General features: G+C 47.3%; 1 long non-coding RNA gene across 1 annotated transcript; it reads left to right on the top strand.

The window, feature by feature from the left end:
• Positions 1–284: 284 nt before the first annotated feature.
• LOC134928851 (uncharacterized) lies at positions 285–4,240 on the top strand. The gene is made up of 3 exons (XR_010178062.1): positions 285–401; positions 1,230–1,364; positions 3,983–4,240. It is a non-coding gene; the product is annotated as an uncharacterized LOC134928851 (long non-coding RNA).
• The last annotated feature ends 2,445 nt before the right edge of the window (positions 4,241–6,685 follow it).

Genomic DNA, 6,685 nt, shown 5'->3' on the forward strand with positions numbered 1-6,685 from the left:
GAAGGAATTACATATTTAGGAATAAAAATGTAGCATTACAGGAATAAAGAGGGCAGTATAGAGAATAAGCACACATACAGGGGATGCTGATAACCTGGGTCTCTATGAGGCAGAATCGTGGCTTTGGGATGAAAAAGTTAATAAAATAGCTAAATGGGATATTGATAACTTTGAAGTATCTTGTTTGGTTTAAGGAAAATTGGGAAACTGGTTGACTCATGGAAATTTTATTGTACTTAAACTAGTGCTATGCTTAATGATAGTCTTTTGTGTTTTTTAGATCATCTGGCAAAGAGATTTGCAGAGTGTCGGGTGACCGGCAAAGAGATCTGCAAAGTGTCAGTTGAAGACGACGGGAGGGGTCGCAGAGGTAGCAACGACTGGAGTATAACATGCAGGAGGTAAGTTACCATACTCTCTCTGCACATGTTACATCTTCCCCACCTGCAGTGCACATGGTTTTGTCCATTAGAGAACACATTTGCTGCTGCGATCAGGTCTGAATTAGGCCCAGTGGGCGGGACGTACTAAAGCAAAAATGCGGTAAAACCCCCGAAAACGGGTGTTTTACCGCATTTTCAACTTAACTAAGACCCTACCGCCGCATTTTCGCCATCTTTGGATGGCGATACCCTATAGAAGCCTATGGGCTTCTTATCGCCGACCGCCGCAATCCGCCGCCCCCGCCGCAGACGCCTCCCCCCCTCCCCCCGGCTTACCTTCCTCCAGGCTGCCCTGGACCCGGAAGGTAATCTCCTCCCCCTAGCAACGCAGCCGGAGGTCCTTCCAGCTGCAGGGGGGAGGAGGAGGCGCCGGGGGCAGCCTGCTGCTGCTTCCCGGCATCTAGCCAGTGTCAAGATCCCGGGGAGATGACGGAGACCCCCCGCAGACCACCTAACAGGTATCGCGGGGGGCCTCCGTCACCGCATCGCGATATTGATCGCATATGTTAGTACATATGAGATCAACATCGCTGCGGTAAGCGGCGAGGGGCGGCGATGTATCTTGATACATCCCACCCTGTGTATGATACTAACATGGTCCTAGCACTAGGAAAGATAAAACCTGGAACAGATAACTTGGGTCTCTATGAGAAAGGATCTTGGGTTTTGGATAAAAAGTCAATAAAACAGATAAATTGCAAATGAATAAAAATTAAAGCACGTAAGAAAATGTAGTAGTATAATTATACACATAGTATGTCTGACCAGGAAATTCTGGTTATTTAGATCATGATTTGGCAAAGTTCTGGCAAAGAGATTTGCAGAGTGTCGGGTGACCGGCAAAGAGATCTGCAAAGTGTTGGTTGAAGACGACGGGAGGGGTCGCAGAGGAATTACTGACTTTAGAATAGCATGCAGGAGGTAAGTTACCATACTTGTGTAATTGTGTGTGTGGTGGGGGGTATTGAGAGCACAGTACAAAACATAGGCCCTAATTCCGAGTTGTTCGCATGCTAGCTGCTTTTAGCAGCCGTGCAAACGCTAAGCCACCGCCCTCTGGGAGTGTATTTTAGCTTAGCAGAAGTGCGAACGAAAGGATCGCAGAGCGGCTACAAATTAATTTTGTGCAGCTTCAGAGTAGCTCCAGACCTACAGTACTCCTAGCTTGCGATCAGTGCAGACTATTTAGTTCCTGTTTTGACGTCACGAACACGCCCTGCGTTCGGCCAGCCACGCCTATGTTTCACCAGCCACATCTGCATTTTTATCTGGCACGCCTGCGTTTTTTCACACACTCCCTGAAAAAGGTCAGTTGACACCCAGAAACACCCACTTCCTGTCAATCACTCTGCGGCCAGCAGTGCGACTGAAAAGCTTCGCTAGACCTTGTGTGAAACTACATCGTACGTTGTAATAGTACGACGTGCGTGCGCATTACGCCGCATACGCATGCGCAGAACTGCCGGATTTTTGCCTGATCGCTGCGCTGCGACCGAAAGCAGCTAGCGAACAACTCGGAATGACCACCATAGGGTCTATAGTGGGGGAGAGCAGACAATACAAAACATGCAGAAGGGGGCAACTTGGTATAGCACATACAGATGGTGTGGGGGGCACAATATAAAAACATAGAAATTGTGGCATACTCTATAGGACATATAGAGGAAGGACATACACTTTTGGGGGTTGCGAGATGTAGAAGATTCTAAATACAGAAAAACAGGAAGGGTGGGGAGAGCATGATACAGAACAGAGAGATCGGGGGAAGAACAATAGAGATCGGGGGAGATAGTGAAATGGCTGACATTTACAGTATATCAATGAACTGGGGGCAGGTGTACAAAGCCTGGGAGAGTGATAAAGTGGAGAGAAATAAACTAACAACCAATCAGCTCCTGGTTGTCATTTTTCAAACACAGCCTGCAACATGGCAGTTAGGAGCTGATTGGCTGGTACTTTACCTCTCTCCACTTTATCACTCTGCAGGGCTTAATACATCTCCCCCATAGAATAACCAAATGATGAAATGGTACAGAATGGTATAAATGATGTGAATTGGGGCTGTAACAATTGTCTGTTTCCCTATCTTTACATATAATAAAGGTGACATAGGGGGTCATTCCGAGTTGATCGCTAGCTGCATTAGTTCGCTGTGCAGCGATGAGGCAAAAAAAGGCACTTCTGCGCATGCGTATGGGGCGCAATGCGCACGCGCGATGTACTATTACAACGGCCGATGTAGTTTCACACAGGGTCTAGCAAAGTTTTTCAGTTGCACTGCTGACCGCAGAGTGATTGACATGAAGTGGGCGTTTCTGGGTGGCAACTGACCGTTTTCAGGGAGTGTTCGGAAAAACGCAGGCGTGCCAGGAAAAACTCAGGCGTGGCTGGGCGAATGCAGGGCGTGGTTGTGACATCAAAACAGGAACTGAATAGTCTGAAGTGATCGCAAGCGCTGAGTAGGTTTTGAGCTACTCTGAAACTGCACAAAAAATCTTTGTAGCCACTCTGCGATCCTTTCGGTCACACTTCTGCTAAGCTAAAATACACTCCCAGTGGGCAGCGGCATAGCGTTTGCACGGCTGCTAACAACTGCTAGCGAGTGATCAATTCGGAATGACCCCCATAGTCCTTTCCCTAGAGTCCTTCTCCTTACCGCTCAGGGGGCCTGATTCAGATGCGGACGCAGAGCTGCTGTTGCACCAAGTGGCTCAATGCTTTTTCACTGTGCATGCGTGTAAGCTGCACTGCGCACAAAATGATATCAAGCTCACATAGAGGATCCCATCGCAAAGTGATTGACAGGAAGTCAGCATTTGAGGTGGTAATGGGGGTGGCTAACTGTATATAGACGTGTCAGGTCCATTCAAACGCCGTTCCATGTGCGTGAATAAATTACCCATTGCGACCTGTGTTGCTGCTGGAGAGCCCCCTGTGTCTAGGAGACTTGCTCAGCCTACGACTGCTCAGACTCACGATGCAATTGTGAACGGCAAGATTGCAGCAGCGATCGCTTCAACAATCACAACTGAATCAGGCCCACAATTACACCATTATATTTTACTATTTTATCACATTTTATAATTAAGGGGTCAGTTTAATTAGGTGCAAGTTTGTCTTACAACAGCCGCACTTTTTTCCGGTAGCCCCATAGGCCAAATCTGGCCACGAAGGGTGTGAGATTGGGTGCTGTTGAAACGTTGCAGCAATGGTAACTCGTACCTAATTGAATTGACCCCTAAATGTTAGAAATTTATAGCTTTTATTATTTACTGGTCAAATTTCTTTTCTGAAGGTACTCACTAATTACTATAAGAGAGAACTTATCCCCACCAATGTGTGTACTGTATAAAAACAATGGGCCCTTTGGGATAATTTTCCTTATTTTAGGCATTTTCCATGTCCTCAGTAGTTAGAGTAACTTATTACACATAGAGATTTTTCTCTCTACACAACCACACCACTGTTTGCAGTTTGTCTCTCTGCTTGTTCATCCACTAATAATGATTTTTCATCTCTTCCTCTTCGTCTACACGCAGTGGGTGATTCCTGAATAGCTGCCCTAGGAGGAGAGCTGCGGACACATGCTCCAAATGTTGGGACATATGCATTACCTATTAGGAGATGCGGTAAAGATGCCGGCTGTAGGGTTTACGACAGCCAGAATACTGACACTGGGATCCCGACACTCTTCAGAATCCCGACGTTGGAACTCTGAATGGGCAAGGATACCGACGCCCGTATCCCCACGATCATAGGTTTAGGGCTGGGCAAGGAGGGTTAGGTTTAGGCATCAGGCACGGGGGGGGGGGGGTTAGGCTGCGGGGTAGGGAGGGTTAGGTTTACGTGTCAGGTGGGGGGTTTAGGTTTAGGCATCAGGCGGGGGGTTAGGGTTAGGCTGCAGGTGGGGGGTGGTTAGGATTAGGCTGTGGATAGGGTGGGTTAGGCAGTGTCGGACTGGGGCATGTAGGGCCCACGGGTGGAATGCAGTGGTAGGGGCCCATGTTTAGGGGTTTGGCCAGTCTGCTGAGGAGGTGTGGCCTGCCACCTCATTGGTTTGACTAACCATTAGAGAGTGCTATGTCTGGGCCCCTTCATAAATATGTACAGTAAATTCAACTGTTGCATGTATGATAATGTACCAGATTAATAACAGATTAATAACAGCAATGCACTGTAGAAAATACACCATAGTCCAGTATAAGGTAACATATGTGTATAATGTATAATTCTAGTGCACAGTCTGGAACTTGATCCTTAGAGCAGGAGGTGGGCCTCCAGGCAGTGGGGCCCACCGGTGGTTTTCCCTGTACTCCTGTGGGCCAGTCCAAGACTGGGGTTAGGCTGCGTGGGAGAGAGGGTTAGGTTTAGGCATCAGGTGGGAGGGTTAGGTTTAGGCGTTAGGCGGGGGGGGGTTAAGTTTAGGCTGCGGGTGGGGGGTAATTAGGCTTAGAGGCACCCCCGGGGCTGGTTAGGCTGCAGGGGAGGGAGGGTTAGGTTTAGGCATAGGCGGGGGGTTAGGTTTAGGCGTCAGGTGCTGGGTAAGGTTTAGGCTGCGTGTGGGGGGATGTTAGCGTTAGGCTGCGGGTAGGGTGGGTTAGGGTTTGGCACCCCCGGGAGTGGTTAGACTGTGAGGGTGGAAGGGTGTGGTTTAGGCAGCAGGGACAGAGGGGGTATGGTTAGGCTGCGGGAGAGGGAGGGTTAGGTTTAGGCAGCAGGGACAGAGGTTAGGATTAGGCACCTCCACGGGAGGGTTACGCACAAAGGGGGGAGGTTAGGGTTAGACTTCGGACAGGCAGGGTTAGGGGGAGAGGGGAGAACACCCCTTACACCTGTCTGTCTTTTCTGTACTGGGATCCCGGCATCGGTATGACAACCACCGGGATCCCATGCGCTGGGATAGCATATGGACCCCTCTATTAATACACCTCTTAATGCCCAGAGGGAAGGGCGATCCTGAGGCCATGGTTCCCCAGAGGTTTCCCCCCAAGGGGGTTTTCCTCTCCTGAGTGCTGAAGGACGACTCTTTATGAGTCCAGAGGTGTAGCTTTTATGCCATAATGAGTACCAATCTCATGCCCGTCCCTGCAATGTATAAGAAGTAAAATAATTGCTAATGTGATCACTTTACTTCTGGGTTTAGACCCTGGCTGCGCTAGTTCACATGTGCAATCGTCAGACTGCGTATGTGAGAGCAGACAGTAATGCAGAGGGATCCCAAGGATCCTTCTCCTGGGAATTATTGCATAATGTAGCCCACAGGCTACAAAAGCCATTTAGAAATGGCATTAGCTGCAGGGCCAAGCTCAGAAATGCTTTACATTCTGGAGCTTGGTGAGTTTCACAGTTTACCATCTGCCGTAGAAACTTTTGGTGGCTGCTTTTGTGTTCAAAATAGGAGGAACGCAAAAGATATCTCAAATATCCATTGCAGTCCCCAATACATACATTCAGGGCTGGTTAATATTTGTGGGCATCCCCCAAAACCGACTGTTTTTGGAGATGTCTTGCAAAATGTATTTATTAAATATTCCACTTAATAAACTTTTTATATTTTAACATAAACTAAAAAATGTTTTATGTATTAACTGACTGAGTCTCCCGTCTTTACTAAATGCTAATTTCACAGGGTCCGCAAATTATTACTGATATGACTGTTACTCTACTGTCCTGCTGGTGCTCCTGGCCTGCTGTATAGCAGCCAGACATATATTTTATATACAGCACTCTTGGGGAGATGTATCAAGCCTTGGAGAAAGATAAAGTGCAGATGTCCAAACCACCCAATCATCTTCTGTCACGTATCTAGCACAGTACATGAAATGATACCTGTAGTTAGAAGCTTCATTTGATTTGGGCAAATACTCAACTTTATCTCTCTCCACAGCTTGATACATCTCCCGAAAAATATTATGTCTTCCTTTCACTTAATTAACAAGTTAAATTAATTAATTATCTTGGAAACAGGATAAGAAATTAACAGTATAAGATAATGTTATAAAGGCTTGTCAGTACCTCCTGGTACATTTACATTGATTTATCATTCACATTTCTTCCATGCCAAACAGGGGCGGATTAGGAACGTAAAGTGGCCTGGAAATATATGAAAAGTGGCCTCATGTAGGTTGGAGTAAGTCAGCTATAAGCGGTGCACAACACAAACTGGGCTTAAGCAAACTGTTAGCATTACCCACAATGGTAGTAAGCAATGCTAATGCAGCATGGTAGGCAGTCACAGCACC

This window comes from Pseudophryne corroboree, chromosome 5 (assembly GCF_028390025.1).
Source record: "Pseudophryne corroboree isolate aPseCor3 chromosome 5, aPseCor3.hap2, whole genome shotgun sequence".
NCBI lineage: Eukaryota > Metazoa > Chordata > Amphibia > Anura > Myobatrachidae > Pseudophryne > Pseudophryne corroboree.